Raw genomic sequence first — 23,376 nt, forward strand, 5'->3', positions numbered from 1 at the left:
ATTAGTGTCCTCTTTGATTTCTTTCATCAGTGTTTTATAATTTTCTATATATAGGTCTTCAGTTTCTTTAGGTAGATATATTCCTAAGAATTTTATTCTTTTCATTGCAATGGTGAATGGAATTGTTTCCTTAATTTCTTTTTCTCCTTTCTCACTATTAGTGTATAGGAATGCAAGGGATTTCTGTGTGTTGATTTTATATCCTTCAACTTTACTATATTCATTGATTAGCTCTAGTAATTTTCTGGTGGAGTCTTTAGGGTTTTCTATATAGAGGTTCATGTCATCTGCAAATAGTGAGAGGTTTACTTCTTCTTTTCCAATTTGGATTGTTTTTATTTCTTTTTCTGCTCTGATTGCTATGGTCAAAACTTCCAGAACTATATTGAATGGTAGCAATGAAAGTGGGCACCTTGTCTTGTTCCTGATTTTAGGGGAAATGCTTTCAATTTTTCACCTTTGAGGATAATGTTTGCTGTGGGTTTGTCATATGTAGGTTTTATTATGTTGAGGTATGTTCCTTCTATTCCTGCTTTCTGGAGAGATTTTTAACATAAATGGATGTCAAATTTTGTCAAAGGCCTTCTCTGCATCTATTGAGATAATTATATGGCTTTTATTTTTCAATTTGTTAATGTGGTGAATTACATTGATTGATTTGCAGATATTGAAGAATCCTTGCATCCCTGGGATAAAGCCCACTTAGTCATGGTGTATGATCTTTTTAATGTGTTGTTAGATTCTGATTGCTAGAATTTTGTTAAGGATTTTTGCATCTATGTCCATCAGTGATATTGGCCTGTAGTTTTCTTTTTTTGTGGCATCTTTGTCAGGTTTTGGTATTAGAGTGATGGTGGCCTCATAGAATGAGTTTGGAAGTTTACCTTCCTCTGTAATTTTCTGGAAGAGTTTGAGTAGGATAGGTGTTAGCTCTTCTCAAAATTTTTGGTAGAATTCAGCTGTGAAGCTGTCTGGACCTGGGCTTTTGTTTGCTGGGAGATTTCTGGTTACAGTTTCAATTTCCGTGCTTGTGATGAGTCCGTTAAGATTTTCTATTTCTTCCTGGTTCAGTTTTGGAAAGTTGTACTTTTCTAAGAATTTGCCCATTTCTTCCACGTTGTCCATTTTATTGGTATGTAATTGCTGATAGTATTCTCTTATGATCCTTTTTATTTCTGTGTTGTCTGTTGTGATCTCTCCATTTTCATTTATAATTTCATTGATTTCATTTTTCTTCCTTTGTTTCTTGATGAGTCTGGCTAATGGTTTGTCAATTTTATTTATCCTTTCAAAGAAACAGCTTTTGGCTTTGTTGATTTTTGCTATGGTCTCTTTTGTTTCTTTTGCATTTATTTCTGATTTTTAAGATTTTTAAGATTTCTTTCCTTCTACTAACACTGGGGTTCTCCATTTCTTCCTTTTCTAATCTCTTTAGTTGTAGAGTTAGGTTATTTATTTGACTTTTTTCCTGTTTCTTGAGGTATGCCTGTATTGCTATGAACTTTCCTCTTAGCACTGCTTTTATAGTGTCCCACAGGTTTTGGATTTTTGTGTTTTCATTTTCGTTCATTTCTATGCATATTTTTATTCCTTTTTTGATTTCTTCTGTGATTTTTGGTTATTCAGAAGCGTGTTGTTCAGTCTCCATATGTTGGAATTGTTAATAGTTTTTCTCTTGTAATTGAGATCTAATCTTACTGCATTATGGTCAGAAAAGATGCTTGGAATGATTTCAATTTTTTTGAATTTACCAGGGTTAGATTTATGGCCCAGGATGTGATCTATCCTGGAGAAGGTTCCATGAGCACTCGAGAAAAAAGGTGAAATTCATAGTTTTGGGGTGAAATGTCCTATAGATATCAATTAGGTCTAACTAGTCTATTGTATCATTTAAAGTTTGTGTTTCTTTGTTAATTTTCTGTTTAGTTGATCTGTCCATAGATGTGAGTGGGGTATTAAAGTCTCCCACTATTATTGTGTTATTGTTAATTTCCCCTTTCATACTTGTTAGCATTTATCTTTCATATTGCGGTGCTCCTATGTTGGGTACATATATATTTATAATTGTTATGTCTTCTTCTATGATTGATCCTTTGATCATTATGTAGTGGCCTTCTTTGTCTCTTTTCACAGCCTTTGTTTTAAAGTCTATTTTATTGGATATGGGTATTACTACTCTTGCTTTCTTTTGGTCTCTATCTGTGTGGAATATCTTTTTCCATCCCTTCACTTTCAGTCTGTATGTTTCCCTTGTTTTGAGGTGGGTCTTTTGTAGGCAGCATATAGAGGGGTCTTGTTTTTGTTTCCATTCAGCCAGTCTTTGCCTTTTGGTTTGGGCATTCATCCAAATTACATTTAAGGTAATTATTGATAAGTATTATCCCGCTGCCATTTACTTTATTGTTTTGGGGTCGGGTTTATACACCCTTTTTGTGTTTCTTGTCTAGAGAATATCCTTTAGCATTTGTTGGAGAGCTGGTTTGGTGGTGCTGAATTCTCTCAGCTTTTGCTTGTCTGGAAAGCTTTTGATTTCTCCTTCGTATTTTAATGAGATCCTTGCTGGGTACAGTAGTCTGGGCTGTAAGTTATTTTCTTTCATCACTTTAAGTATGTCTTGCCATTCTCTCCTGGCCTGAAGCATTTCTATTGAAAGATCTGCAGTTATCCTTATGGGAATCCCCTTGTGTGTTATTTGTTGTTTTTCCCTTGCTGCTTTTAATATTTGTTCTTTGTGTTTGATCTTTGTTAATTTGATTAATATGTATCTTGGTGTGTTTTGCCTTGGGTTTATTCTGTTTGGAACTCTCCCTGTTTCTTGGACTTGGGTGATCATTTCCTTCCCCATTTTAGGGAAGTTTTCAACTATTATCTCCTCAAGGATTTTCTCATGGTCTTTCTTTTTGTCTTCTTCTTCTGGGACTCCTATAATTCGAATGTTGGAGCATTTCATTTTGTCCTGGAGGTCTCTGAGATTGTCCTCATTTCTTTTAATTCATTTTTCTTGTTTCCCCTCTGATTCATTTATTTCTACCATTCTATCTTCTATTTCACTAATCTTATCTTCTGCCTCCGTTATTCTACTATTTGTTGCCTCCAGATTGTTTCTGATCTCATTTATTGCATTATTCATTATATATTGACTCTTTTTTTTTTCTTCTAGGTCCTTGTTAAACCTTTCTTGCATCTTCTCAATCCTTGTCTCCAGGCTATTTATCTGTGATTCCATTTTGATTTCAAGATTTTGGATCATTTTCACTATCATTATTTGGAATTTTTTCTCAGGTAGATTCCCTATCTCTTCCTCTTTCGTTTGGTATGGTGGGCATTTCTCCTGTTCATTTACCTGCTGGGTATTCCTCTGTCTCTTCATCTTGTTTATATTGCTGCATTTGGGGTGGCCTTTCTGTATTCTGGGAATTTGTGGAGTTATCTTTATTATGGAATTTCCTTGCTGTGGGTGGGGTTGTATCAGTGGCTTGTCAAGGTTTCATGGTTAGAGAAGCTTGTGTCGTAGTTCTGGTGGGTAGAGCTGGATTTCTTCTCTCTGGAGTGCAATGAAGTGTCCAGTAATGAGTTACGAGACAGCTATGGTTTTGGAGTAACTTGAGCTGCCTGTATATTGAAGCTCAGGGGTGTGTGCCTGTGTTGCTGGAGAATTTGTGTGGTATGTCTTTCTCTGGAACTTGTTGGCTCTTGAGTGGTGCTTGGTTTCAGTGTAGGTATGGAGGCATTTGATGAGCTCCTATCGAATAATGTTCCCTGGATTCAGGAGTTCTCTGATGTTCTCAGGATTTGGACTTAAGCTTCCTGCTTCTGGTTTTCAGTTTTATTTTTACAGTAGCCTCAAGACTTCTCCATCTATACGGCACTGATGATAAAACATCTAGGTTAAAGATGAAAAGTTTCTCCACATTGAGGGACACCCAGAGAGGCTCACTGAGTTACATAGAGAAGAGGGAGGGGATAGTTAGAGGTGACTGGAATGGGATCAAAAGAGGAGAGAGCAAGCTAGTGAGTAGTCACTTCCTTATGTGCGCTCCTCAGTCTGGACTGCTCAGAGATGTTAACGAAGTTATACAGGGAAGAAGAGAGGGAGGAAGTAGACAGAGGTGGCCAGGAGGATAAAAGAGGGAAATGAAAGGAGAGAGACAGATCCAGCCAGTAACCAGTTCCCTAAGTGTTCTCCATCATCTGGAACACACAGAGATTCACAGAGTTGGGGAGAGAAGAGAAGAGGGACGGAGGAGGTAGAGACAACCTGGTGGAGAAAAAGGAGAGTCCAAAGGAGAGAGTTGTCAAGCCAGTAATCTCATTCTCAGGTAAAACTGGGTACTGAAAATTGGGTTCTTAAATGTACAAAATTGGCAACAAATACCAAAAAGCAAAGATTAAAAATCTAGAGTAGAGGTTGGATTTTCAAAAATACAATATTAAAGAAAAGAAGAACAAGAAGAAAAAAACCAAAGTCATAAGAATTATTTTTAAAAAAGCAACAACAATCACTATATATATATATATATATATATATATATATATATATATATGTATATATATATATATATATATATGTATATATATATGGCATTTGCTTTAAAAATAGGGTCTCTTTTTTTCTTTGAAAAGTGATAGTAGGTTATAAAAATTAAAATTAAAGGAGAAATAGAGGACTTAAATTTTTTAAAAAGTTTTAAAAAAGGAGAAGAAAAAGAAAAGAAGAAAAACAATCAACAACATCAACAACAAAAAAAGAGAATGGTCGTAAAAATAGTAAAGATATTTCTGGGACTTTCTCTGGTGTTGTGGGCAGTGTGGGGTCACTTCCAAGGCTATTCCCTCTGTTTAGCTTCTTCTGTTTGCTGGTCTCTTCAGTGTCTGATTTCCACCCTGACACAAGGGGCACGGTGGTGGACACATTTTTTTTTTTTTTTTTTTAAGGCTCACTTGTTCTGTCGCACTGTGGGGAGGGAGGGATGCTGCAAAAAAATAACTGGCGTGTGCTCACAGTGTCTCAGCCACGCTGGGGATGCCCCTGAACACAGCACACACTGCTCAGGCTCTAAGTTGCTCCGCCAGGAACCGTCTGAGGCTGGCCATAAGCTGCATGCACCTCCCCAGTCTGAGCCGCTCAGGCTCGGCTCTCAGGTATCCCTCAGAGGTGCAGATTCGGTTGGGCCTGCATTTTGTGCCCTTCCCAGGACCAAGTAGCTCAGGTGTTTGGCAAGCGCGGTTACTGCGACTTATCGCCTTTCCCTGCTGCTCTGTTTTCTGGGTGTACCGCTAGCGCCCCTTGTCAGGCAGATGGTGACTGTCCAGAATCCCCAGAAGTCTTAGTTAGCAAAGAAGCCTGCTTGCAGTTTGGTAGGTAAAAGTCTTTCTGGGACTGCGATTGCCCCCTTCCAGCCCTTATGGCTCTGGCTGCCTGTCACCAGTGGAGGATGGTCTGCAGCCGGCTATTTCTGTTCCATCCTTCATTCTGTGTACGGTCCTGGTGGTGTCTTATGTTAGAGCTTTTCACGTGGTAGCTATCTCATAGTCTGGTATGCTAGCCCAAGTTAGTTCACTCTGGTTACATTCAGGGCATTCTGGCCCGATTCTTAAAAAGCCCTGCAGCCCACACCTCCCTGCCCAGCCTCCACTTGCTAGTGGTGGATGCAGACATCTGCACTACTTCTCCGCTGGGGGAGTTACCGTTGGGCTCGTAATCTGTTGGTTTTAATTATTTATTTATTTTTCTTCCCTGTTATGTTGCCCTCTGTGCTTCCAAGGTTCACCACAGACTCGGCAGTGAGAGTGTTTCCTGGTGTTTGGAAACTCCTCTCTGTTTAAGACTCCCTTCCCAGGACGGGACTCCCTTCCTGGGATGGAGCTCCCTACCTACCTCCGTTGTCTCTTTTTTTGTCCTTTAAATTTTTTCCTACCTGTTTCCGAAGACAATGATCTGCTTTTCTGGGTGCCTGATGTCCTTTGCCAGCATTTAGAAGTTTTTTTGTAGAATTTACTGATTGAAATGTTCTTTTGATGAATTTGTGGGGGAGAAAGTGGTATCCCTGTCCTATTCCTCTGCCATCTTAGGACCGCCCTCCCAAGACACAAAATTCTTAAAGCAAAGCAATTAGTCTTTTATTATTCACAGCAGAAATAGCAACCAGAGCAACATCTTGTTCTAATGATGCTTGGACGTTACCTGTGCACAGAGTGAAGTGTGCCATAGTAGAAGAACCCCCAGATTATGAGATGCTGCACTGTTTCAGGTCTGGTAGCATAGCATCTTGTTTTTCCTTCCAGGGAGTTAGACTACACAGTACTCTTGGTGGTGGTAATTTAGTCACTAAGTCATGTCCAACTCCTGTTACACCATGGAATGTAGCCCACCAGACTCCTCTGTCCATGGGATTTCCCAGGCACAAATACAGGAGTGGGTTGCCATTTCCTTCTCCAGGGGATATTTCTGACCCAGGAATCAAAGCCAGGTCTCCTGCATTCCAAGCAGATACTTTAGTGACTGAGCCATGAGGGAATCTCCATACAGTAGCCTTATGTATTAGGAAATCTCTTCCCAGAGAAAAAAGGGAAGATATCTTAGAGTTATTACTATGGAATATAAGTAAATGTCTCTGAAGAGTGGAAAGACAGAAATTGAGCTTTAACAACAGGGAATCAACACTTAATATTCATTGGAAGGACTGATGCTGAAACTGAAGATCCAGAACTTTGGCCACCTGATGCACCAAACCAACCCATTGGAAAAGAGCCTGATGCTGGGAAAGACTGAGGGTGGGAGGAGAAGGGAGCTACAGAAGATGAGATGGTTTAACAGCCTCTCCAACTAAATAGACATGAGTTTGAGCAAACTCTGGGAGATAGTCAAGGACAGCGAAGCCTGTAGTCCATAAGGTAACAAAGATTCAGACACAACTTAGTGACTGGAAAACAACAAATGCCCTGGGGAGCATCTCAGAGGCAGAGACCACAGAAAAACACCGTAAATCTATGGAGGATTTGACTTCCAGTACTGATGTTTTCGTTTTAGTAGTTCTGTTTTTGAATCAAAATCGAATATTCGAATATGTACATATAAGTAAAACAAAGTGGAGGAAGTGTCTTATCTTTGATAAAATACAGATAACTTATAGCTACTGAACAGACATGTTATTTCTTTGAACATCTTAATAATTGAGTGCATATATGAGGTATTATAAATCAAACTCTCTCTAGCTACATACTTTATAACTTGATATCAAATGTTGCAGGCCTCATGATATGGAGAACAGTGTACGTTTGTGATAGGCATGCACTTGCTCAGTCACGTCTGACTTTCTGCAACTCCATGGACTGTGTAGCCCAAGAGGCTCCTCTGTCCATGGGTTTCTCCAGGCAAGAACACTCAAGTGAGTCGCTGTTTCCTATTCTAGAGGATCTTCTCGACCCAGGGATAGAACCCACGTATTTTAAACCTGTGTCTCTTGTGTTTCCTGCATTGGCGGAGGATTTATTTTTATCATTGCACCACCTGGGAAGCCCTAAGTTAGTGGTAACTTCCACCAAATCATCGCACCTTCCAAACCTCAGTTATTACAACTAATTTACCATGATTTAGTTTTGAAGCACTGAGTAAAAAAAATATATATTTACTTGAAGTATACTTTATATATATATATATATCAAAATTTATTCTCCAAAAAAATATCTAGGAAGACACTCTTACCTATTTCTAGGTAGTGTCTCATATAAGATATAAAATCAAGAGTAAGTAATTTCTCATCTAGAACGCCTAAGAGTAAAAGAAATGTTCAACCCATTGTTCAATGATGTCTTACATCTTTTATTTGCAGTATAAAAATTTTAACATTGAATTTACCCTCAATAATATCTCAGTTGTTTTCCCTTTGTGATCACTGAACTGTTGCTTTATCTTAAGATTCTGTCATTATATACAAAAATTCCTACTTCCTTTATGAAGTCTAGCAGCATTGCTTCTTTTATTTTAATTGAGCATATTTTAATTATTATTATCATTGATGTATTATTTTCACTCCTTTAAAAAAGCAGATGTAGTGGTTGCTACTGCAAAATCTTTTGCCGAATGAGCAATAAACAACAGTAAAATAACAGAAGGAACCAGCAGCTTTTCACATCTAAATATACTCCTTATTCCACACATTGAAATGGCATCTCATTTTTCAGTGAGTCCCAGAACAGCAGGCATATACAACTCCATCAAAGCACATGAATCAATAGACTAAACAAGTTACACTGTAGCAGTTTATACATCAAAACCGCTTGTCTATCTCTTTGAGCACTATTGTCAAAATCAATATATCCCCCAATCTACAGTGATTCCCCAAACTCTTCTTTCATATTACATATTCAAACAGCTGTAAACAAATTAATAAATTGCATTGGACTTTTGTTTTCTCTCCTCCTGAATTTTAATTGATTCATATCACTGGAAAATCCATGCAGGCTTGTTATCTTGGCTTTTTTTCCCTTTTCTGGCATGAAGATGAGTTCAGTAAATAAGAGCTTCAGCCTCACACTTCACTAACCACTTGTAGTTTTGATGTTAAACTCAAAGAGAGTTCTTCTGTTAAACATTTAATATGCAATTTCCTTCTATCATTGAAACACAAAGTAAAGAGTTTTCTTATCCAGACCACAGTGATGAGTCCTAGAATGCCAGTGAAGCACAAAATGTACAGTTGCCATTAGAAGGCATCTAATCTCTGCCACCTAATAAAGCAGTGGTTAGATGGCTGACATCTGTATAAGCTAGAACACACAGGAAGAGTTAGTTATGAAATGTCTTACTTGCATTTTATATTAAGGAAATTTGCTCTACTGAATTTCTTCTTTCTTTTTTTTTTAAATTTCAGTATTTGCTGTGTGTTTTGTGCTCTTATACTAAAGTGGTCTTTGAAATATACCTAACAAACTTCAATCAACCTAATAGTTTAACTGTGTTTAATCTTTTGTTGCTGTTAAAGTTGATTTCAGATGAGGCTTATACTTGATACAATCCTAGATACAAAATTAGAGATATTGACATAATATACTACTATGCATAAAATAGATACTAATAAGAACCTACTGTATAGCACACGGTGCTATACTCAATGCTCTGTGGTGACCTAAATGTGAAGGAAATCCAAAAATGAGGAACTATATATATATACATATGGTTAATTCACTTTGCTGTACAATAGAAACTAACACAACATTGTAGAGCAGCTACATTCCAATAAAATCAAATCTACAAATCATTAGCCAGACTTGGAAAAAAGAGAAAAATTTTCAAACAAAATCAGAACATAAAAAGAGAGATTACAGCTTATGTAACAGAAACAGAGGTTTGTAAGAAACTCCTAATTTATTTATATACCAATAATTTCATGTGTTAGAAGAAATGAATGCATTCCTACAAACAACCTGCCAACATTAAATCCTGAAGAAATAAGAAATCTAAACAGATCCATAACAAAGAAGAGCATTGAATCCGTAGTCAAACAATTTTTCAAAAGAAAGCCTGGGACCAGATGCCTTCACTGGTGAATTATGCCACTCATTTAAAGAATTAACTCCACTCAAACTCTTCCTAAAAGTAGAAGAAAAGGAAGCACTTCCAAACTCACTTTATGGTGAAAGCATTAACCTCAAACAAAACATAACAGGGCACCAGAAGAAAATAGCATCACCAACTCAATGGACATGAGCTTGAGCGAAATCTGGGAGATGGTAAAGGGCAGGGAGCCTGGCATACTGTAGTCCATGGAGTCGCAAAGATTCAGACATGACTTAGTAACTGAAAAAAGAACAACAAAAGTCCCCAGTGAACATAGGTGCAAAATTCTTCAACAAAATATTAAGTAATTTAATTCAACTGCATATTAAAAAGACCAAACAACATGATCAAATAGAATTGCTTCTATGGACACAAATGGTTCGGTATCCACAAATAAATGAATGTACTACACCATAAAAATCATATTTTCATCTCTATAGATGCATAAAAAGCATGTGACAGAATTCAACACACTTTTGTTATAAAAATCCTCAATAAATTAGATATAGAAAGGATGTAGCTCAACATAATAAAGGACATGCATGCCAAGTCAACAGTGAATATCTTGATAAATGATGAAAATCTAAAAGCTTTACCTCTAAGATCAGAAAAAACGCATGGGTGCCCACTCTCACTGCTTGTATTCAAGAGAATATGGAATATATTCACCAAAGCAATTATACAGAAACAAAAAAAAAAGACATCCAAATCAGAAAGGAAGAATTAAAATTGTCTCTGTTTGCAGATGGCATAATATTTTATATAGAAAAACATAAATACTCTTATCAAGAAGTATTAAAACTAATAAATTCAGTAAAATTTCAGGATCCAAAATTAACATACAAAAAAAAGTAGTGTTCCTATACATTAAGTAAACTATCTGAAAAAATAAAGTATGGAAATAATCTCATTTGTATATTATCAAAACTCCTACCAAAAAAAAAAAAAAACTTAAGCTTAAATTTAAACAAAGAGGTGAAAGATATACACACTGAAAACTATAAAGCATTAATGAAAATTTGAAGAAGACACAAATAGTGGAAAAATATTCTATGTTCAAAGATAGAAAGAATTAATGTTAAAATGTCCATACTGCCCAAAGCAATCTACAGATTTAAAATAATCTCTATCAAAATTCTAATTGCATTTTTACACAAATAGAAAAAGAATCTAAAATTCATATGTAACCACAAAAGATCCCAAATACCAACACAATCATGAGCAAAAAGATTGCACCTGAGGACAACTCTCTACCTAATTTCAAAATATACTACAAAACTATAGTAATCAAATAAGCTTAGGAGTGGCATAAAAGCAGACATATAGATGAATGGAGCAAAACAGACCCCAGAAATAAACACATACCCAGAAATAAATATATGCATTTACTACAAATTAATGTTTGACAGAGGTACCATGAACACACTGTGGAGAAAAGACAATTTCTTCAATAAATTGTATTGAGAAAACTGGATATTCACATGCAGAAAAATGAAACTAGACCCTTATCTCACACATACACAAAAATCAACTCAAATAGATTAAAAATTTTAAATATAAGATCAGAAACTTTAAAACTACTAAAAGAAAATATAAAAGGAAAGCTTCTTGACATATGCAGTGATTTTTTTTTTTTATATGATCCCAACAGCACAGGGAACAAAAGTAAACACTGACCAATGGGATTGCATCAGTCTAAGAGCTTTGGAAAAGCAAAGGAAACAAAATAGTGAGGATACGACCTCCAGAAAGGGAGAAAATATTTACAAACCATCCGTCTGATAGAGGATATTGAAAAACTATAAGGAACTCAAACAATTCACCAGATATAAAGCAAAAATAAGATTAAAAATTGGCAAAAGGCTTGAATAGACATTTTTTAAATGTAGGCCCACAAATGGCCAACAGGCATCTGAAAAGATGCTTAATATTATTAATCATTAAGGAATGCAAATCAAAGAAAACCACAATGTGGTATTGCCTCATACCTGTTAGGATGGTTTTTATGAGAAGGACCCCACCTCCTGCCAAGGGAAAAAAAAAAAAAAATCAAAGATGTGGATTTTCTGTACTGTCAGTGGAAACATAAAACATGTAAAAAAGTATATCAGGGAAACAGTATCAGATCCCTTAAAAAGCTAAAAATAGCACTACCACATGATCCAACAAAATCACTTCTGGGTATATATCCAAGAAAATGAAAGCATTATCTTGAAGAAGTACCTGCATGGCCATGTTCATTACAGCACCTTTCACAATAGCCAAAGTATAGAATCAACCTAAGTGCCTATTTAAGGATGAACACATAAGGAAAACATGGAATGTATATATATAACAGCAGACAGACTGAAACAACAACAGACAACTAGCCTATCTGATCACACAGACCAGAGCCTTGTCTAACTCAATGAAACTAAGCCATGCCGTGTAGGGCCACCCGAGACAGACAGGTCATGGTGGAGAGTTCTGACAAAATATGGTCCACTGGGGAAGGGAAAGACAAACCACTTCAGTATTCTTGCCTTGAGAACCCCATGAACAATATGAAAAGGCAAAAAGATAGGACACTGAAAGATGAACTCCCCAGGTTGGTAGGTGCCCAATATGCTACTGGAGATCAGTGGAGAAATAACTCCAGAAAAAATGGAGGGATGGAGCCAAAGCAAAAACAACGCCCAGTTGTGGATGTGACTGGTGATGGAAGCAAGGTCCAGTGCTGTAATGAGCAATATTGTATAGGAACTTGGAATGTTTGGTCCATGAATCAAGGCAATTTGGAAGTGGTCAAACAGGAGATAGCAAGAGTGAATGTTGACATTCTAGGAATCAACTACCTAAAATAAATTGAAATGGGTGAATTTAACTCAGATGGCCATTATATCTACTACTGTGGGCAAAAATCCCTCAGAAGAAATGGAATAGGCACCATAGTCAACAAAAGAGTCTGAAATGCAGTACTTGGATGAAATCATAAAAATAACATAATGATCTCTGTTCATTTCAAAGGGAAACCATTCAATATCATGGTAACCCAAGTCTATGCCCCGAAAAGTAATGGTGAAGAAGCAGAGGTTGAATGGTTCTATGAAGATCTAAAAGAATTTTTAGAACTAACACACAAAAAAGGTGTCCATTTCATTATAGAAGACTGGAATGCAAAAGTAGGAAGTCAAGAAACACCTGGAATAACAAGCAAATTGACCTTGAGTACAAAATGAAGCAGGGCAAAGGCTTCTGCCAAGAGAACGTGCTGGACAAACACACTCTTCCAACAACAGAAGAGAAGACTCTGTGTAGACATCACCAGATGGTCAACACCAAAATCAGACTGATTATATTTTTTGCAGCCAAAGTTGGAGAAGCTCTATACAGTCAGCAAAAACAAAACAGGGAGCTGACTGTGACTCAGATCATGTACTCTTTATTGGCAAAATCAGATTTAAATTGAAGAAAGTGGGGAAGCCTCTAGACGATTCAGGTATGACCTAAATAAAATCCCTTATGATTATACATTGGAAGATAGAAATATATTTAAGGGACTAGATCTAATAGACAGGGTGCCTGATGAACTATGGATGGAGGTTCATGACATTGTACAGGAGACAGGGATCAAGACCATCCCCAAGAAAAAGTAATGCGAAAATAAAAATGGCCTTCTAAGGAGGCCTTACAAATAGTTGTGAAAAGAAGAGAAGTGAAAAGGAAAGGAAAAAAAGAAAGATATATCCATTTGAATGCAGATTTCCAAAGAATAGCAAGGAGGGATAAGAAAGCGTTCCTTAGCAATCAGTGCAAAGAAATAGAAGAAAACAATAGAATGGGGAAGACTAGAGATCTCTTCAAGAAAATTAGTGATTCCAAGGGAATATTTAATGCAAAGATGAGCTCAATAAAGGACAGAAATGGTGTAGACCTAACAGAAGCCGAAGATATTAAGAAGAGGTGGCAAGAATATACAGAACTGTAAAAAATATCTTCACAACCCAGAAAATCACGATGGTATGATCACTCAACTAGAGCCAGACATCTTGGAATGTGAAGTTAAGTGTGCCTTAGGAAGCATCACTAAGAACAAAGCTAGTGGAGATGATGGATTTCCAGTTGAGCTACTTCAAATCCCCAAAGATGATGCTGTGAAAGTGCTGCACTCAATATGTCAGAAAATTTGGAAAACTCAGCAGTGGCCACAGGACTGGAAAAGGTCAGTTTTCATTCCAATTCCAAAGAAAGGCAATGCCAAAGAATGCTCAAACTACTGCACAATTGAACTTATCTCACATGCTAGTAAAGTAATGTTCAAAATTCTCCAAGCCAGGCTTCAGCAATATGTGAACTGTGAACTTCCAGATATTCAAGCTGGTTTTAGACAAGGCAGGGGAAGCAGAGATCATATTGCCAACATCCGCTGGATCATCAAAAAAGCAAGAGAGTTCCAGAAAAACATATATTTCTGCTTTATTAACTATGCAAAACCTTTGTGTGGATCACAACAAACTGTGAAAAATTCTAAAAGAGATGGGAATACCAGACCACCTGACTTGAGAAACCTGTATGCAGGTCAGGAAGCAGCAGTTAGAACTGGACATGGAACAACAGAGTGGTTCCAAATAGGGAAAGGAGTACATCAAGGCTATACTTTTTAACTTATATGCAGAGTACATCATGAGAAATGCTGGGCTAAATGAACCACAAGCTGGAATCAAGATTGCCGGGAGAAATATCAATAACCTCAGGTATATAGGTGACACCACCCTTATGGCTGAAATTGAAGAAGAAATGAAGAGCCTCTTGCTGAAAGTGAAAGAGGAGAGTGAAAAAGTTGGCTTAAAGCTCAACATTCAGAAAACGAAGATCATGGCATCTGGTCCCATTCAATTCAGTTTAGTCACTTAGTTGTGTCTGACTCTTTGCAACCCCATGAATCGCAGCACGCCATGCCTCCCTGTCCATCACCAACTACCAGAGTTCACTCAGACTCATGTCCATTGAGTCAGTGATGCCATCCAGCCATCTCATCCTCTGTTGTCCCCTTCTCCTCCTGCCCCCAATCCCTCCCAGCATCAGAGTCTTTTCCAATGGGTCAACTCTTCGCATGAGGTGGCCAAAGTACTGGAGTTTCAGCTTTAGTATCATTCCTTCCAAAGAAATCCCAGGGCTGATCTCCTTCAGAATGGATTGGTTAGATCTCCTTGCAGTCCAAGGGACTCTCAAGAGTCTACTCCAACACCACAGTTCAAAAACATCAATTCTTCGGCACTCAGCCTTCTTCACAGTCCAACTCTCACATCCATACATGACCACTGGAAAAACCATAGCCATGACCTTACGGACCTTAGTCGGCAAAGTAATGTCTCTGCTTTTGAATATGCTATCTATGTTGGTCATAACTTTTCTTCCAAGGAGTAAGTGACTTTTAATTTCATGGCTGCAGTCACCATCTGCAGTGATGTTGTCCCATTACCTCATGGCAAATAGATGGGGAAACAGTGCAAACAGTGGCTGACTTTATTTTTGGGGCTCCAAAATCACTGCAGATGGTGATTACAGCCATGGAATTAAAAGAGTCATACTCCTTGAAAGGAAATTTATGACCAACCTAGACAGTATATTAAAAACCAGAGAAATTACTTTGTCAACAAAGGTCCATTTAGTCAAGGCTATGGTTTTTCCAGTGGTCATGTATGGATGTGAGAGTTGGACTATAAAGAAAGCTGAGTGCTGTAGAACTGATGCTTTTGAACTGTGGTGTTGGAGAAGACTCTTAAGAGTCCCTTGGACTGCAAGGAGATCCAACCAGTCCATCCTAAGGGAGACCAGTCCTGGGTGTTCATTGGAAGGAGTGATGTTCAAGCTGAAACTCCAATAATTTGGCCACTTGATGTGAAGAGCTGATTCGTTTGAAAAGACCCTGATGCTGGGAAAGATTGAGGGCAGGAGGAGAAGTGGATGAAAGAGGGGGAGATGGTTGAATGGCATTACCGACTCAATGGACATGTGTTTGGGTAAACTTCTGTAGTTTGTGATGGACAGGGAAGCCTGGCATGCTGCAGTTCATTGGGTCACAAAGATTCAGAAACAACTGAGCAACTGAACTGAATATATATATACACACACACAATGGAATGTTTAGTAGCCTTAATAATGAAGGAATTTCTGCCATTTTTGACAACATGGATGACTCTGGAGAAATTATACCATGTGACATAAGTTAGAACAAGGAAAAAGTAAATACTGCATGATCTCACATATATGTGGAATACAAAAATGTTGAATTCGTAGGATCACAGCATAGAATAATGATTGCCATGGTCTCTGAGGTTAGGTGGGGGAAATGAAGAGATGTTAGAGTATATTAAGTTTCAGTTATGTAAAGTTTCAATTTCTGTTATGTAGGATGAATTATTTCTGGGAGATCTATGGTACAGAATGTTGACTTCAGTGAATAATATGCATATGTGTTCAGTCATGTCCGACTCTTTGTGATCCCATGGACTGTAATCCATCAGGCTCCTCTGTCCATGGAATTTTCCAGGCAAGAATACTGCAGTGGGTTTCCTTCTCCAGTGATGAATAGTACTGTGTTATAAGCTTGAAATTTGCTAGGAGTATCCATCTTAAATTTTCTCACCACACATTAAAAAAAAAAAAAAAAACTATGTGAAGTGGTTGAAAGTAAATGTCATTCAGTCTTGTCCAGCTCTTTGTGACCCCATGGAATATAAAGTCCATGGAATTTTCCAGGCCAGAATACTGGAGTGGGTAGCCATTCCCTTTTCCAGAGGATCTTCCCAACCCAGCGACTGAACCCAGGTCTCGACATTGCAGGCAGATTCTTTACCGGCTGAACCACAAGGGAAGCCCAAGAGTACTGGAGTAGGTAGCCTATCCCTCTCCAGCAGATCTTCCCAACCCAGAAATCAAACTGGGAGTCTCCTTCATTGCAGGCGGATTTAGTAGTTAAATTGATTGTGGTAGTTGTTTATAACATATTCATTTATCAAAAGATCTTGTACACTATAAATAAAAATAATTTTGTTTATAAATTATAGCTCAATAAATCTTGAAAAAGAACAAAATGGATCTTTAGACTCTGAAAATTTCTGTCCTTGTTTTCTGGACAAGCTTCCATCATATCAATCATTTTCATCAGGCCAATACCATGTATCAAGTAAAGTATTTCCAGCAGAGATTTAAACATAGGACAGTGGAATCTCATATAGTTTAAAATGGAAACAGAAGGCAGTGGTGCCAACTACCTACCAATATTTTTCTTTCACCCATGGTTTCTGAATAATAGATTTTATACACAAGGTATTCTTTCCTGGAGGATGGATTTGACTATGTGTGCTGTGGAAGTCAGTCTGTTATGTCATAGAGACAAATTCCTTGTCATTCCCCAAGAAGACATGAAGAAGCAGTGATTAGTCTCAATTTGGAAAGGTTGGATGCTCACATAGTCCATGGTGAAAGCTAAGACCTTTTACAGAAGCTCTCTCTACCCGACTTTTGCAAATACATCAGTACATCACTATCATAATACGAACAGTTCTATAACTGGTCCTTTACCTTTCAGCTTGTTACATCATTAGAGACTTTTCACTACTTGACTGTTTCTTCCCCCTTAAACCCAGTCTTAGGCTTGAGAATTAAAATTACTTTTTGTTTAAACATTTTATCTTACTTATGGAGACAGGTATAATAAATCAAACATTCTTCTCACTAAGTTATGATAATCAGTATAAAATTACCTAGGTTTCATAATGTGTTTTATGCTGAAACTCATTCCCTATCTGAACTGTAAACATGCCAAATTATTTTTGTTTTGCTTATGGTACTTAATATGTTATATGTATAAAATTATTTTCATAGGAGACTTATACTTTCTTTAACTCTTCCAGTTTGCCTATTGAATCCACCATGAACAAAATATCTTTAAAAATACCTTAAGAAATCTGCATTGACATCTTCAGCCTGGACACTAGAGAAAGGGAAAAGAGTATCATTTGATGAATACTTACTTTGATCAGCATCTTCCCTATTTGAATCTCAAAGCAGTGTATGAAATAGGTGTAATTATTTCTTTTTTGCAGACGAGAAAATTGAAAGACCGTATGAGTCATTCGAGTCATTCTTTGAGACATTACATCTGTCGAGTGATGGGACTAAATTTCCATCCAAGTCTTTTAAGCTCCAAAGCCATGGTGTAACTTTGGAATGATAAATGAAACAATACAATATGGTGATAAAGAATTCTAATTCTGATCTCAGAATACTTTAATTTATACTGTGGCATCACCACATAATAAGTATCCTCGGGAAGTTACTTAATAATCTTTTATATCAGTTTCTATAACATGTGGATAATAGCAATGCCTATCTCAAATTGCTGTGAAGATTAAATGAGATAATATAGGTAGAATGCTTAGCACTCAGCCTGCCTCCATATTATTAAGTTTGGTGATTTAATCGCTAAGTCATGTCCGACTCTTGTGACCCCATGTATTGTAGCCTGCCAGGCTCCTCTATCCATGGGATTCTCCAGGCAAGAATACTAGATTGAGCTGCCATTTGCTTCACCATTAAGTTTAACATACATTAAATTTTCAAGTCTCATTTATTAAAACCATGTAGATTCAATGTATGCATTTCTACAACCAAAATTCCTGTTCTAGTAGTAGATGACTGAAAGAGGAAACACCAACATTGTGATGACTTAGCATTTTTCAAAGATTTACATAATGCCTGGAAATTTGAAATCAGGTTTTAGATTTCAGGATTCCCAGATTGTGCAGTTGTAAAGAATCTGCCTGCCAATGCGAGAGATGTAAGAGATGCGGGCTTGATCTCTGGGTCAGGAAAACCCTCTGGATTAGGAAATGCAACCCACTCCAGTAATCTTGCTTGGAAATCCCATGGACAGAGGAGCCTGGCAGGCTGCAGTCCATGGGGCTGAAGAGAGTTAGAGATAACTGAGCGCACACACACACACACACACACACACACACACACACACACAAACACAGAGGCTTGCGATTTCGGGCCATTTCAAGTGAATTCAGTTCAGTCAGTTTAGTTGCTCGGTCATGTTTGACCCTTTGCATCCCCATGAATTGCAGCACGCCAGGCTTCCCTCTCCATCACCAACTCCCGGAGCTCGCTCAAACTTGTCCATCTAGTTGGTCATGCCATCCAGCCGTCTCATCTTCTATCATTTCCTTCTCCTGCCTTCAATCTTTCCCAGCATCAGGGTCTTTTCCAATGAGTCAGTTGTTTACATCAGGTGGCCAAAGTATTGGAATTTCAGCTTCAACATCAGTCCTTCCAATGAAGACCCAGGACTGATCTCCTTTAGGATGGACTGGTTGGATCTCCTTGCAGTCCAAGGGACTCTCAAGAGTCTTTTCCAACATCACAGTTCAAAAGCATCAATTATTCAGTGCTAAGCTTTCTTGGTGGTGCAATTCTCACATCCATACATGACAACTAGGAAAACCATAACTTTTTGACTAGATGGACCTCTGTTGGTAAAGTAATGTATCTGCTTATTAATATGCTGTCTGGGTTGATCATAGTTTTCCTTCCAAGGGACAAGTGTCTTTTAGTTTCATGGCTAGAGTCACCATCTGCAGTGATTTTGGAGCCAAAGAAAATTCAGTCTGTCACTGTTTCTATAATTTCCCTATCTATTTCCCATGAAGTGTTGGGACCAGATGCCATGATCTTCATTTTTTTGAATATTGAGTTTTAAACCAGCTTTTTCACTCTCCTCTTTCACTTTCATAAAGAGGCTCTTTAGTTCCACTTCGCTTTTTGCCATAAGGGTGGTGTCATCTGCATATCTGAGGTTATTGATATTTCTGCCTGCAATCTTGATTCCAGCTTGTGCCTTATCCAGCCCGATTTCATCAAGAGAATTATCGCCAATCTAAGTTCGATACAGGATACAGGATGCTTGGGGCTGGTGCACTGGAATGACCCAGAGAGATGATAGGGGGAGAGAGTTGGGAGGGGGGTTCAGGATTGGGAACTCATGTACACCCGTGGTGGATTCATGTCAATGTATGGCAAAACCAATTCAGTATTGTAAAGTAAAATAAAAATAAATAAAAAAAAAAAAAAACAATTAAGGAATTTTTAATTTGAAAAAAATTATACTAATATCTCTATTTAAATCTGACTTCCAAATTTTTCCCCTTCTCTTCATCAAGAGATGTCAAATTTTCCTATTTTTTGTCCTAGAAAACTGAGAATCAGTCTTGACTTTTCTTCATTTTGCATTTTTTACAACCATCAATTTATTTCACTGATTCTGCCTTCAAAATACATCTTAAAGCTCTTCCCTTTTCCCTACCTTATTAATGTTCAAAGGGTCAATTTAGAAACATTTTTAACCATTCTTCTTAGTGAATACACATCTGCCTCTCTGCATTTCTGCCAAAGTAGCAATTGAAAATACAAACCTGATCATATGACAACCCGTTAAATACTATTCAATATATTACCATTGTTGTTACTGCCATTCAGTTGCTAAGTTGGTTCCATCTCAGTGACCCCATGGACTGTGTCATGCCAGCTTCCCTGTCCACTGTCTCCCAGAGCTTGCTCAAATTCATGTCCATTGCGTCAGTGATGCCATCCAACCATCTCATCCTCTGCCATTCCCTTCTCCTCCTGCCCTCAATCTATCCCAGCATCAGGGTCTTTTCCAATGAGTTGGCTCTTTGTAAAAGGTGGCCACAGTATTGGAGCTTCAGCTTCATGACTATTCAGGTTTGATTTCCTTTAGGACTGGCTAATAGCAATACCATTATGTTGATCATAAATCCCAAATTTTTATCATGCTGTATTATTAGATGCAACCTTGTATGCCTTATAAGATCCCTTCAGTCATGCTTCCTTCTTCTCTCTCTGTTCCTCTCTTCTGTTGCTCATTTTCAACTATTTTAATATCATCCCTTCACTTCTCTGTTTGAGGAAACTGTGAACTATGGGGATTTCAGGGCATGATGACAAAACCTGAAAGTGGAGGGATGTGAGTGAGATCTTTGGCTAATGGAAAATAAGAAATGGAAGAGATTTATACAGATTAATCCCCCACCCCAGCGCTTTTTTCTTTTCACAGAACTATCCCAAGTTAGTTTCCTTTTAAAAATCTTCTGGAGGAAGTCTCAATTTTCCTGAGAGTTCAGCTGTGTTATCTTCTCAACTCTTTATGACAAATGGGCCAATAGTGTAAATTATTGCATATCATACCTTGCACTCTTTTCTGTTCACTTCTGTTTATTCTTCAGCCTCCCACTGACAATGCAACTCACAAATAAACTATCAACATTTTAATATTCCCTTCAGATTCTATGCTTATGGACATGGGCTCAGGCATATGTTCCATAAATGCCTGAAAGATAGATTTCCATGCTGACACTGCCACATTGTCCCCTGATCTGGACCCAAAGTAAGGTTTGGACACTCTGTTTCTCATTGGTGTATGAAAATACAAGAAGTTTTTCCTTGTCTCAGATCACAGCAAAAGTTAACCCTTTCCCTCCTTGATTCTTGTTGTTCTTCCTTTTTCAGAAAAGGCACACTATATAAATCAGATCTGGTACACTATTCTTCTTTCAAACAGCATTCTGTTATTTCCTTATGTATCTCATCATATTTGAAATTATAAGTTTATTTGCTTTGAAATTATTTTTAATTTTCACCAAACTCTAAGATCCATCAGATTAGGAACTCTGTCCTTTTATTTTCTATGCAGAGTCTGCCCCTGATTATGATATTCATTAAGTTTAACTTTTGAAATTAAGTGGATAAATTCCTGTAACTACTGGCTTGATCTCTAATCTAGCATGTACACGGAGATAAAATATATCATTCCATGTACTGAGGCAAATTGCAAATAATAATGAGCAGGGGATATATAAATCAACTGCTTTCAAAGTATTTTAGAAGATGCTGATGCCATAAAGAGTATTGACTTCTTGAGATGTATCATGAATAAAAATATTGAATGTTTTGAGTCATATGCTCAGTGGTACATGCTTAATAAAAGCATTTTGGAGTAAAAATTAAAAAAAAAACTTTTGTCAAATATTTATTATTATGACAATGTAATTTTATGGATATTCATAACCAGACTTGCCCTTATATCTAATTAAAATCACCTATTAGTAATTACTTAAAATTATCAAACTTTTAGGTAAATATACAAGCAAGATTTAGTGCGATTCTTTCTCTCTTAACTCATCCCATTTCCTCAATTATACTTTTCCTGTGTCTTACCATTTGTATAACTGATAAATTAAATTAGATCAATAAGTAGATGCAGTAATACATCCAGCCACTTATCTATAGTGTGACAGGTAAATTTGGAAATTTTTGAGTTTAAGAGATAAAGAAGTATTCCTGAAGACTTATTAATGTAAAAATGCATTATCTACAAGGTAGATAAGTGAGTCTGGCCTCAGATTTAACTGCAAAATGAAATTTGAGCAGATAATAAACTATTCTCTGCTGAATACTGAAGAGATAATTCTATAGTCAGTTGAACTAAGGTGGATGAGCCTAGAGCCAGAAAGACAAAAACAAGTATTGCATAGTAATGCATATATATGAAATATAGAAAATGGTACTGATGATCCTATTTGCAGGGCAAGAATCAAGACACAGATGTAGAGAATGGACTTGTGATCACAACAGGGGAAGGAGAGAGTAGGATGATTTGAGTAGCATTGAAATATATACATTACAATGTGCAAATTGGATAGCTAGTAGGAAGCTGCTGTATAACACAGGAAACTCAGCCTGTGCTCTGTGATGACCTGGAAAGGTGAGTTGGGAAGAGGGGCAGTGTGAAGGAGGCTCAGGAGGGAGGGGATATATGTACACTTATAGCTGATTCACACTGTTGTACAGCAGAAACTAACACAACATTGTAAAGCAGTTATCCTCCAGTTAAAAATAAAGAATAAAAACCCATCAGTTGTCATTCGGTTAGGACATTTACAACGTGAATGTCCTGAAAACAAAACACTAAGACAGCATTCCAGTGGGCCGGGGGGGGGGGGGGGGGGCGGGTGGCGGGGGGGAAGTGGATGCATTCATATACAAGCATATATGTGTGAGTATGTCTATAACATCTATGTTCTTCAAAAAATGAGAACTTAATAATGGGAAGTCATGGAATTAAATAGCTTATGTTTAGCACAAATTTACTTAACAGTATTTCCCTGTTACATTTTTCATTACTATCCTGATAAGTGACCAACTTCAAGTTAACTGAAACAAAACAAAACAAAAAGTGGCAAGGGGACTGACAGATGTAACTGAAATGTTTAGAAAAGTCTTGAGGTATAAATGAAATTCAGATATATCTGAATTTCAGATATGTGTCAGGGATATTCCTCTCCTACTCTAAGCATACAATTTATGTTCATTTCAAGTATATATGAGATAGCAAAACTGATCATGTTTTGGACCATAAAAAAAACTTCAGTAAATGCCACTACTGAGCCTATACCCTGTGGAAACCATAATTGAAAAACATACATGTACCCCAATGCTCATTGTAGCACTATTTACAACAGTTAGGGCATGGAATCAACCTCGATGTTCATTGACAGATGAATGGACAAAGAAGTAATGGTACATATATACAATAGAATATTATTCAGCCATAAAAAGAAATGCATTTGAGTCAGTTCTAATGATGTGGATGAAGCTTGAGCCTATTATGCAGAGGGAAGTGATTCACAAAGAGAAAGACAAATACTGTATATTAATGCATATATATGGAATCTAGAAAGATGGTACTGATG

Source organism: Capricornis sumatraensis, chromosome 4, assembly GCF_032405125.1.
Source record: "Capricornis sumatraensis isolate serow.1 chromosome 4, serow.2, whole genome shotgun sequence".
Taxonomy (NCBI): Eukaryota; Metazoa; Chordata; class Mammalia; order Artiodactyla; family Bovidae; genus Capricornis; species Capricornis sumatraensis.